The sequence below is a fragment of the Eptesicus fuscus genome, chromosome 16 (genome assembly GCF_027574615.1).
Source record: "Eptesicus fuscus isolate TK198812 chromosome 16, DD_ASM_mEF_20220401, whole genome shotgun sequence".
NCBI lineage: Eukaryota > Metazoa > Chordata > Mammalia > Chiroptera > Vespertilionidae > Eptesicus > Eptesicus fuscus.
The window spans coordinates 39,686,140-39,698,912 of record NC_072488.1 but is presented as its reverse complement, the minus strand read 5'-3'; the positions used below and the strand labels follow the sequence as shown (position 1 = coordinate 39,698,912).

At 40.4% G+C, this 12,773-nt stretch overlaps 1 long non-coding RNA gene across 3 annotated transcripts in view; it reads right to left on the bottom strand.

Annotated features, from left to right (window-relative positions):
* The window catches only part of LOC114233719 (uncharacterized), a 51,049-nt gene extending 38,492 nt beyond the window's left edge, over window positions 1-12,557 (bottom strand). For all 3 annotated transcript variants that reach the window (XR_003619874.2, XR_008558567.1, XR_008558566.1), the window contains exons 1-2: window positions 12,468-12,557; window positions 11,562-11,648 (exon numbers count right to left, since the gene is read on the bottom strand). This is a non-coding gene — a long non-coding RNA (uncharacterized LOC114233719). The remainder of the gene's footprint in view (window positions 1-11,561; window positions 11,649-12,467) is intronic.
* Between the last annotated feature and the right edge of the window lie 216 nt (window positions 12,558-12,773).

Below are 12,773 nucleotides of genomic sequence, written 5' to 3'. Positions count from 1 at the left end.
CTTTCGATCACGGGGGAGCTGGGTGCCTGTCTGCTGGTGCACCAGGCCTTTCAGAAGCCTCCGGCGCAGCAGAGGCTTCTGAAAGGCCTGGTGCCGGAGCTGACAGGCACCCAGCTCCCCCGCTTTTGATGGTCTGCGGTGGGACGTGAGCTCGCTGCCCCAGAGGCCCCTTCTGTGCCGCAGCACAGCCATGGTGCAGACGCTGAGCTCGAGCTGCTGCTGGCGACGAAAGCTCAGCATCCTGCCGGCCCAATCGGCCCCCCCGGCCCCCCCCCCAAGTCCCGCCCACCACGCCTCCTGGCCAATCATGGGCATAGCGAAGGTACAGTCAATTTGCATATTTGTCTATTATTAGGTAGGATATATATATATATATATATATATATATATATATATATATATAATAAGTGAAATCATTTTACATCAAATAATCACACTCACAAGTGGAAATGATTAGTTTTAAATGTAATGGAAATAGTTAGATGTGATGGAAAGATATAGTGGAAATGTTTCTTGAAGTTGCTCTGTCATCATACGTATAAACATGATTGAGGAAACATTTTAGTCAAGACGAGGAAGTGATAGATTTTCTGATGATTCTGATTCAAACTCACCAAATAGTGTAACTCCTAAAGCATGCCAAACTCTTCAAAATGGAACCCATCCTGAAGTAGTGTAAGAGATCATAGAAAGGTAGAAAGAATAAGAGTGTCACCTGTGACAGGTCTTTTGTGAATTCCTAGACGGGAACACCAAGGATGGGCACAGATGATCAGGAAGGCACAGATCGGAACAAAGTTCTGTGTGACATTCAGTGTGGACATTCCCCATGATCACAGCAGAATTTTTAAGGCGAGAAGCTCGAAGAAAGATGAGCAATTCATTAGTGGCCAAGTTTGAAACGTCACTGTAGTCACTTTCTAATGAAGCTTCTCGTCCAAATCTCCAAGAAAGAAACACACATCTCCATTAGCTGGTGACAAACACCCCGTGCAGCTCGGGAACCAAGGTTTTGTTGATTGCTGACACTTGAGAGAGGGTAGTGATTCATGTTATGAAAAGAACTCGATTTTTTTTTTTAAAGAGATGCAACTTGGTAACTAATTTTTGTCTCTCCCTGCCAGTGTAACCGTTTGAATGTTAATTTAATTTTACAGAATATCATTTATGTAAATGTAATTAGAAGGGAAACATGATCTGGAGATGCACAGCACCAAAGAAAATTTATTACTCTAAGGGGTATTGCTCTAATCATTCAACTGCAATATTGAGTTTCCCCAGATTTAATCTAAAAGCAATAAATTACAAAAGGCTAATGCCCTGCCCAACAACAAGCTGTCATGAACCCAAGTTTCAGGGAGGGAAACCAGAGGAGGAAGAGAGGGGGGAAAGCCTGAACTTTATTTCGGCAACAGGCGATCGTCAGCTTCAAATTTCCTTCCATAAAATTCAGTAGAGACAACATAAGTAGGGAAACATAAAAAGCTTCGTTCACTAACCAAGAATAAAGTGATCACTTCCAACCTCCTACTGCTTTTCCCTGCAGAAAGCTGACCAGGGCTCTTTACTTGCTGCTAAACATTATTAGAAATGTTTGAAGTTCAGGACTCCATGCTCCCCAACAGCAGAGAGAGAGAGGAATCCAGCCAGGATACAGCAGCCCTGTCTCTTCACCTTATGACTGGGCTGTGCTTTTGCAAAGAAGAGGAAAAGTCACAGCCTGATTAACGTCAAGGTCCATATTGCATTCCACTGTGTGCATGCCCGGAGGCCAGTTCTCCCGGGGCACCTTGCCAACACAGAGAAGCAAGCCTGCTAAAAGGAAATACTCTTCAGTCTCCTCCTCGTCTCTTCATGCTCAGTGAGAGGTTGTGATGGGAAGAACTTGGGGTTGTAGGTGGTCTCTCCCTGTTGCATACACCCCATACCTGAACTTGAACATGGCGGAGGCTACCTGGCCCTTTAAAGGTGCTCAGCAATTGCCATGAGGAAAAGAGGAAAGTAAGTAAATGGACAACCTGGCTCACAAAAGAAACCCTGGGTGAGGTATTTAAAAATGCCGTTGCCTGGGTTCCATTGCAGAGCAATTAAATTAAGATTTCTGTGGTTAGGATGCAGACATGGGTATATTTTAAAAGCCTACCCCTCCTCCCACGCAGCCCTGGGTGATTTTAATGCATAGCCCACAATGAGAACCGCAGCCGTGGATCAAGGTGATGATGTGCAATGGAATATCTGTGTTCCACGGGTTGCCTGGTCACAGAATCATTCTAGTGGATGAGACGAAGGGGAAGGAGAAATGTCTCTACTCATAGAGAATAGAGGACAATTGCAGCTGGCCAGGTAGGCAGCGGTGATTATCAAGTAAAACCATACCTCAAGTAACTGAGCATTCAGTATGTTTGTTTTGTTTCCTCTACCATCTCCAAACTCTCCACCTTGCACATACAAGCACACAGTTCACTATTCGAATGGACTTGACTTAATGTTCCTCTCCTTCCAAAATTAGTTTAGTGAAGACACTTTAGCAGATTCTTTAAAAGATAAAGTATTTGTCGATGATGTCCTGAAGTATTTTAACAATGGACAAAGGCTTAGTTATTCATTACCTTTATGCCCATTGGGTTGAGCACTCACTTCTCACCTCACTGACTGACAGGCTGCCTGGGAATCAATAACTTTGGGGCACAAGAGAAGACAGAATTGACAGAGAGAAAAAATGTTCATTTCTGACTCCATTTCTAGGAACAATGTTTTAGCTGATTCTGTTACTTTTTAATTGCACTTGCTAAACAAAGCATGCTGATGGGTCAAACAGAATTCAATTGCCCAACCAGCCAGGCAGAAGAGCATCCCTTTTTACCTGGTCTGTGGAGGCTGGGCTCTCAGTCGCTTCTCCACTCGTGAGCACCTTTTTCTGTGGTAAGACCATTAGATCTCATTTCTCACTAGACTTTTTCTTCCAAAGCAAACATCTCAAGAGTCTTAAATTAAGCAATTCATTATCACAGCCCCCTTGTATTATATTACAAAATTAAACAACTAATTATTTTTTTTCACAGTGTAGATATTTAATTATTAGCTGGTTCCTCTCTCAGGGAGTCAACCAGACTACATTATAGTACAACTCATCTTTCCCTTCTTGTTTCAAAAGGTGCTAAATAATTTCATTGAAAATTAGCAAAAACAAAATAAACAATAAAACCTGGTTTTAACAGTCATATCATGAGGCCGTGATAAAAGTTTCAGCCACCTGCTTGGGTAGGAACAACTCATAGAGAAGAACTTACAGTTTTTTCAGTTTTATTTGGTTCACATATCAGATCACAGCTAGAAATATAATGTTCTCAACATCACCAACCAAAGGCACCAAACAAAGTCACCAACCAATGACCAACAAATTCTTTCGCATTGAAAAATAATTTAGAAGAAATTCATTCCTAGTAAGAGTTATACATCAAATTCTCAAATTAAGTTGATCAAATATTCACAATTCTTATACATTTCCAGGTAATTATGCACTGAGATAAAATGAAATGCTATGGGATTATTAGAAAACAAAGCAACATGAATCTTTTAGTCAGGAAAATATGGCCCATATAGTTATAACTCCCTTTATTTCCAGTTACAGTTATTTGCCTAGAATATCTAAACTTTGGTCTCAATCCCTTAATTCATTTAACCCATTGAGATACAGCTTTTGCTGAATAATATGTAAGTTCTCACTATTAATTTATGAAGAAGAGAAAGAAATGGTTGTGGCCTAATAATAAAGTGTGAAGAAAGAAAACATAGGAGTTAGGTTGGTCCTAGAATCAAATTAGGACCATTGAGAGCTAAAAGAAGAAATATCAAGGTATCACAAATGGAAAACACCTGAATAATGTAAATAAACTTGGTTGCCTTAAATCCTTTTGGAATAATGAAGGGTAAACACAAACCCATTCATTCACACTTATATTCATACTCAGAGGTTTAATACATTGCCCAAGTGTACAGCTAGCAAATAATGGATCTGAGGTTTGAAAACAAAGAAATGCATCCATCCAAAAACCAAAGTAATTGAAAAGTTTGAATGGACAATCAGAGAGGACGGCTTTTGGTCAGATCCTTCAATGAGAGGCCAGTCACATGAAGATTTGGGGCTAGAACATTTTAAGCAAAGGGAGCTTCAAATGCAAGGGCTTGAGGTGGGAAGAGGCTGAAAGTGAAGGGAGAGAGAGAAAGCCAGCTGGACTGGATCAAGCTCCATTTGTCAATGCCATTGTTGTCCACTTGCATTAGAGCACCAGAAATTGGTAATGGCCACATCCTCCAAAAAGCACAGGTGAACACTTTTCATTCCAAAAGGAAAGGCCTTTTGATTCTTTTGGCATTTCAATCGTTAGTGTGCAAGGTAATTACTAGCTGCCTAACATTTGAGCAGGATTGATAGATTCCATTTAGGCCAATGTGCGGCTTATGCTTTCCCACCCCAGGAAATTCGCCAAGGTCAGTAGGTTACAGGGCAAATAAATGTCACGATATGTCAGAATTTCTTATTCTTGTTGCATTCCTCTGGCCTTCTTGTTGCAGGTACAGAGCCAGGCTGGAGCGCTGATGGTGCAACCCCAGCACAGGGCTGCTCGTAGAAGCATTTATTAACACTCGGTGACTGGATCAGGTAGAGTAGGTATTTGAGGCAACAAAAGATTCCTCCATTTTATTTACTACCAGAAATGAAAAGTTAAAAGGTACAAAAAGCTGTGTTTATTTTATAAAGTCTACTGGGTTTTTGTTCTCTTTGTATTGAGGTACGATTGACATACAAAAAAAGCTGTACATATTTAATGCATGTATCTTGATGAATTTGAATATAAATATACAATCATGAAACTGTCACTATCTAAAATGCCATAAAGTTAACCATCATCTCCAAACGTTTATTTACTCCTGCTCTTTTATGTTGATAAGCATAAGTAAACGCATTATCTTTTTTAAAGGTTGAAGTAATAAAACAAGGTGTACTGGGGAGAATGGGGTTGGGTGGGTATTCTGAGAAGCAAACTAACCATTTTGGTTGATTTTTTCCTTCTATTAAGTAGATGCATTTTTTGTATCATATAGATATAGCCTTGAATTTCAAAATATGGAAAAAATTAGAAACTATTGTACTTCATGGTTGATATAGGCAATGTATTCAATTTGGGTCATAAGCAAGTTTATTTAAAACTGTCTACAATCTAAACATTCTGCTTGGCTTTCTAGAGCTTGTTTTACCAGAATTCAGAAAGCCCAGTTCTACTAAAAAGTTAAAAATAATTCTGAAATTCATGTGCAATTGTTTGAGTCTAATAAATCTTTGTAAAGTTATGAAGGTAGCTAGGGGGAATGCATTTGACCCAGGTCTAGCAGTTATTTACTAAAACTTGTGCCAAACACTGTTGTTTTCATTATCCAAGGGCCTTCCTATAGCATAGTTATTTATTACAATTTCTTAATTATTCATCCCAGCAAGGTTTATAATTATAAGCCTGCCACCAATGACAAGGTAATATGTAATTCCTTAGAAATCTCATTTTTTATCTCATGTTAATTAATGCCCACTTATAAATTGTGACTTAACCATAAAATCCACTTAGTACTTGAATTTAATCTTTCATAGTCATTGAAAAACCAGAAGAAATCTGCTCCAAGGCACCCAGGTAAGCCCGATGAGCTGGTTTTACAAACAGTTGAATATACAACAGGCTTATTTCTTGGTGTGAACTATGTGAATTCCCACCGTGAGTAATATTTGCAGCATGGCATCAGCTAAGAGTTTGAAGGGGGAGGGGGATAAGAATCATTCTTTTCTTCACTCTAAGAGGCAGCTCTCTGTCAAGATTTCAACATTTTTAAATGTTGACAAGCATGTAGACTCTAAGACGTGCTTTTCGCCTGGCTGATTATGTAAATTATATTCATGGAATGCGTCACTTGGGTATTCAGGTGCAAGCCCATGGTGTCTAATACATGTCCTCCTTGTCAGGAGCAACAGCACTGTACATTTTCAGTAAAGATAACTGATCAGGGGAAAGAAAAAAAATAACTGCTATTTTCAACCAGAACTATAGAAAGTGCCCTTAGTCCAGAAAAGATGGGATAGCAAGCTAAGGCTGTAAAGTACAGCTCTGACCTTATTAGCCAGGCTCCTGTGTTAAATATAGTGGCTATAATAGAATTTGTATGCCCTAGTTTCCGACAGGTTGAATGTTGCTTAGTGATCCAGGGGTGGGAAATGGCTGCCTGCATTCAAGGGAGATCATAGATTACAGACATTGCCTGGGCATTGCAACCAGAGGATGCTGTTAGAACGGCTCACAAAAAGAGAGACAGCTTCTTAATGCCGGTAATTGGAAGGAGGCTGAATTTGTTATCTATTACAGAGTTATGAATTGCTCCAAAACTATTTCTTTTTTTCTTTTTGTAAAATATATTTTATTGATTTTTTTTTTTTTACAGAGAAAAAGGGAGAGGGAAAGAGAGTTAGAAACATCGATGAGAGAGAAACATTGATCAGCTGCCTCCTGCACACTCCCTACCAGGGATGTGCGCGCAACCAAGGTACGTGCCCTTGACCGGAATCAAACCTGGGACCTTTCAGTCCTCAGGCCGATGCTCTATCCACTGAGCCAAACCGGTCAGGGCTATTTCTTTATTTCAAAACTATGTATCTGTGGGTCGGGAAACTGGGCTGGCTTGGGTGGCTCCTCTGCTTCAGGTCTCCCAAGGAGAGCAAGCAAGGGGCCAGTCAGGGCGGTGGTCATCTCAAGGCTCCACAGAAGAAGGGTCCTATCACTTGCATTAGAAGCACATCACTAGGCTCAGCCCACATGCAGGGAGGAGGGATTACACAAGGGTATGGATACCAGGAAGCAGGCAGCAGGGATCCTTGGTAGAAATTTTATAAGCCCTCCTACAAAAAAAAAACACCTGAGGTCTCTCAGGCACCCAAAATATCTCTCCCCTATAATGACATACGTGTCGTACTTCAAGCCAACAAAATGAAATGGTAGCACTTTGGCTCTCCTCCTCCGCCATGGTGACTGGCAGGAAATATAATGGTGTTATTCACAGGTAGTACATGGCATAGTGCAAAAAGCAAACATTTTCCATTCCAAATACAAACAGAAAACCATTCTTTCTGGGGTTAAATGGGGTTTAATATCCTTTTCCTTCATGTCTCCAATACACACAAAGCCCCTTCCAAAAGTCCGGAGGAGAACCTTATGCTGCGAGGAGGAAGGCAGACACAGCAGGGTACCTGGGAGCGCCAGGGAGCTGCAGCCACCCGAGCCACCCACAACCAGCCTTGCACAGAGCATAATGGATAGAAGCAAAGCCTTTGGTGAAAATCACTTGATGACCACTCTTAGCTGATGACTATTCTTGTCAAGATCCTAAGCCATGCTAACACTTAACAATAAAGCCATTGAAACCAGAAGCGGACTTTGCCCAAGTGAGAGGCACAAATGATGTGTGACAAGAACCACCTTTGGCAAATAAAGGGGAGCATAGGACAAACCAGAAACATCTCCTTGGCCACACAGGCTAAAGGTTATGACTAATTCTAAATACTGAGCAACTGGAAGACTGGCACCAGCATCCACTGTGTGTTTGTTCTGTTTTGTAAGGTGATGGGTAGGATTTTCTGTTGAATCGCCTTGGAACTCTCTCTGTTTGCCTGACAATGACCCAACAGGGGCCGGTTGCTTTCTTCTTTGGTGGAAAGTCTGAAGAACTTTCCATTGGTGCATGGAAACAGGATCTACACCCAAACCACTTTCCAAGTGACCAGAAACGAAGATTTTCAGTTGTTGGGCATTTGTATTTCCTCATAACAGCCTTGAAAAATTTGTTTCCAAGCTAAGACTTCTTAACAAAGCAAGCCAAATATACTGATCTCTGTTTCAAGTCTACTCTCGCAGCCTTACAAATGGGATACCAGCGGAAGTCCAGGTTCCTTCCAAGGAGGAGTAGCCTCAGAGTACACCCAGTGGCCTCCCTGTCCAAGCACACTGACCTACAGGATGAGCAGAGAACTGAAGACCCCCTTGTCTGCTGCCCCTTCTGCCCCTGAGTTCCAGCCACAGCGATGTTGCTGGTGTCCACCTGAGAACCTTGCCCTGAATAAGTGGATGTGTATCAATACTTGTAGAAAATGTCATATTATTTTTATTATAGGGTGACTCACTCCTTTTGCTAGTGTTGTCTTTATTTTATACAGCCCAAATTTAAAGAAGCAGCTAAGTATCATCATAGAGAAAGCCATGGGCTCAGTGTGGAAGCTAACTATGAGAATGAATGTTCCAGTGCCCAGAATGGATGACTTCCGGTAAGTTTGCTTATTTCATAAAATGGCATCTTAATGGGCTTATTTCAGCCTGGGTGTCTTGTGATACCACTGATATTCAGTAATTTATTGGTTTAGGGGTTGTTTGTTTTTTTTTTTTTGTGTGTGTGTGTGTGTGTGTGTGTGTGTTATTTTTTGTTGTTTTTTTTTAGTCAGTAAAGCTTGAAGGTTGTCTTAGCCTGGATTCCACAAGAAGCAAAATCTAAGGAAATGGCCATGTGTAAGTGGTTTATTTGGGAACGTGATGCCAGGAACCAGAGGGAAACGGGAGGAGAGAGAGTCTGTGCAAGGGCATCATATGGGTGACTAGTGGCTCAGTCTTGTGGGATCATCTGAGAAGCAACATGAAATGCATCTCAGGAACACAGGAAGAAGCATTTACCCAGAGACTCCCAGTCCCTATGGTGAACATTTCTCCCAACCTGGGATTAATTCATCCCACTTCTGGGTTGCACATTCTTGGGCATCAAGTGAGTTCCTAAAGCATCCAATTCAGTGGCTCCAACAGAGAAGCTTCATGTCTGTGAGAGCAAATGGTATACAGCACTGGCCTGTGCCTTCTGGAAACTGGTTGGAGACCGCACAGAACTCTTGTTTGCAGTACTGGCTGACATAGGATATAGGTGTGGCTCAGAAGATTAGAAATGGTGCTTAGGAGTTGTCTAATAAAACAGTGTTCAGATAGAAAACACACACGGCGAGATCATCCATTCACAAAGGAATAACATCTCAAGTGCTTAGTAGAAATTAAGAGATAGTACTGAAGCTGTGAGACACAAGAATTTATCTTCTGAAGGGAGAGTTTGGCTTGTAGTTTTCCCTAGGCACGGTGATAAGTATGTCATTGTAACAGAGGGATATTTGCGGCCCCTGAGAGATCTGCTGGGTTCCTTAGATAGGATGTCTTTAAAATGGCTCCCCAGACTGGCCAGTGTGGTTCAGTTAGTTGAGCATCACCCATGCACCAGGAGACACTGGTCCAGGCACATGCCTGGATTGATGGCTCGATCCCCAGTAGGGGGCTTGCAGGAGGCAGCCAATCAATGTATCTCTTTTATTGATGTGTTTATCTCTCTCCCTCTCTCCCTTTACTCTCTCAGAAATCAATAAAAACATATCAAAAAAAATAAATTAATAAAATGGCTCCCCAAACTCCCACCTCCTGGAATTCAGGCCTTTATGTAAGCTTCTCTCCTTGTTGGTAAGGTTAGACCTAGTGACTTGCTTCTAATGCAAAAGAAAAGTCATGGAACATTGAGGGGAAAAATTATTTCATTTAAAAATATTTTAGGCCTCATCTTATGAGAATGTAAGCTCCAGGAAAGGTACAATTGGGCCAACAATCACATCACCAGCCATGAAACAGTGTTTGGAACATAACAGAAGCTCAATGAGCACTTGTTGAATGAATATAACTAAGTAAGGGGAAAAGGGAATAAGTGATGGTCAGTATTTAAATCAAGGAAAGATCAAGCCTAGTGAATTTTCAATTGCGTAAGTAATCAGGAATTCTCCCAATATCCATAGTGAGAACTTAAAAATCCCCACATTACACTGGAAAATCCTGGGACACATATTTGGAAAAAAATCTATTAGCTTTTTCTCTGAATAACTCTGAGCTTTGTTTTCTTTTCTCTGTCAGAGAAGATGTTAATAATCATGATCTTACAAAATTGCGAGAAACCATATGTTTGCACATAAAAGTACTTTGCAAATTCACAAAGCAATAAACAAATATCTGTTATTATTTGTCCTGCCTTCTCTGATAGTCACCTGCAAGGCACCATCCCTTTCTTTTGAGTTAGAGCTACAGTGAAAAATTGTAAGTCTCAGAAACCATTTCTGTTTTTTCCTCACCTTCTAAATGAAATAGTTTGGCTTTGCTTCCAAACCAATGTGAAAGCAAGGTAGCAATGGAGTAGAGAACAAGGGGGAAGAACAGACGGAGGGAAATGTAACTTGCCATGAGGACTTACCATGAAGATTTTAAATGTTACCAAGAACAAAATGTGATATTTTCTCATGTGGCATGTTTATGGATTAATTTCTTTGTTTTGTTTTTTAATTTACTATGTGTGTGTTTTTTATTTTTGATAGTATTACAGATGTCTTCCATTTTCTAATATATTTTTTTTTGGTGTGGTTTGACAGAACCTAAGAGAAAACACGAAAACCTTTTCATCCAAGTTCTAGAATGTTTGAGATGCTTAGGATTTCACATTCCTCTGTGATTCCAACTGACTCACTCAGCTACAGGGTTAGATTGTTTCTAGTTTTCACCTAAATCATACATGTAAGAAGGAAACAGGCCTGTAGGATTGAAATGCTTGGAGAGAGCTATCAACTTATTGTCTTAGAGGGAATTCCTTGAAAAGCAGTAGGAAGAAGGCAGCTCATTTTGGAGTTAGTGGGGAAAGAATTGGGAGTAGGAACTATAGGAGAAATAAGGGAAGGCCACCAATCTCCAACGAGTTTTTTAAAGCAGCTCAAATTTGAATGGTAGGACCATACCTGTTGTTCAATTATTGAAATATAGTAGCACTACTTGGTGAGTACCTGCCCCTCCATCAAATCTACCTGGCTAGATAGTCTCACAATCCAGCAATTGGATGGTCGATGCCAGGGCCAGCATGGCACCTGCTGAACCCTGTCTAGAGGATTGACTTATTTTTGAACTTGTGCCAGTTGCTCAGGCTGTACCATGTCAGTGTTAAAGATGTTGATTATCACTCCTGTCTTGATGCTATTTTATACTTTTTCCTTATCCTGGTTCCCAGTCTCTGAACATAGGTGAACACACAGGTGCACACACACACACACACACACACACACACTACATATGCTTGTATGTACATGCTCATTAGTCCACATAATGCCCATGTACACACATGTGCAAATGTACACATACCTGTGAATACATGCACATGCAGACATGGACAAACACACATGCCTGTATACAGACACATGCACACACACCTGCACTCACTTTACCCAGCTTCTCCACCCTCCTTTGCCCTTGTTCTGTTAGCACTCAGCTCTCACACCAGGGCTTAGTTCCTGAGCCTCATCTTCGGTGTAATGATGGCAAAGGCTAAAAATAGTCACTCACACCATTGATGTACTTCCTCCATGTTTACCTTACACCAAATTGCTCCAATATTCCTGGAGATACTTAGCATTTACAAACTGTTTATTTTCTGAGGCATGCTGGAGTCTTTGTAAGCCTCACTCTTCTCTTCTGTAAAATGATTCCCATCATATCTGGCTCACAGATCTAAGAGGAATATGTAAGGCAACGAACGTAAAGGATTAGCACAGGGCCTGGACATAGTTACAATAAATGCTAATTGTTGCTATCATGGTATTTATTGTTCATGTTTTTATCATTAGGTTTTTGAGTTCCATATACTTCTAATTAACCCATCACCTTTTCAAAATGGTATCTACAATAAAGGACAGAGACTATAAGTATTTCTTCGCTTATTTTGTTTATTTTTTACTTTAATTGGTAAAAAAAAGGAGAGAGGCAAGTATGCTTAGAAGTTTAGGATTAGATTTATATGAACTTCGCAGCTGATATTTCTAGAAAACGAAAATAAACTAAGACTCTTTAAAAGCTATTTCTTAACAATATCATATTTCAGCTAAATCTTGACGAACACAATAATTCTGAGAGTTTCAGTTAAGGGGCAGGAGGATTCAATATACAGTCTCCTCTCTGGAAGATCAGTACAGATTGTTTCTTGCACTGCCCTGTGCAATGCAAGGGGCATATAAGACACCTATTTCACATCCAGGGAGGACATTAGGAAAGTGCAAACTGCATCCAAAGTACATTTTACTCCTAATAATTAGAACTGGATGAACAGCTAGAAAAAAATATGAACCTGCTCAAATGAAATCGGTTTAGCTCTAACTGCTATAATGCAGTTTTCCAAAGAATAATTGATATTATATAATCATAACTGCCAGTTTATGTCACAAAAGTGACATCTGACACGTTCCTGCTAACCAGCCTAACATCATCAATTAAAACATCACTTGTGTAATGACATTTCACCAGTCCGTTTAGCATCATAAATTATGACATCACCTCTTTTATGAAAACTGAAGATTGGAGATTGAGGAAAGGTGATTGGGAAGATATTCCGACTGAAAAATGGCACTCAGCTTTGATGTGCACTTTCAGATTCTTTCATGTGTTTAATCATGTTGCCAGGATAATTGTTAGGTAATAAATAAACAACATCACAGTGGAAGTCATAAGGACATATTGTTCCTTCTCTAGTTTCCCTTAGTTATGGTTCAACATCCCTGGGTGGTGCTAACAGGATTTTATTCCACAACTGAACTGTAAAATGGTTATTCTTGGAAATCCCTGGGAAATAGGAAACAGGAA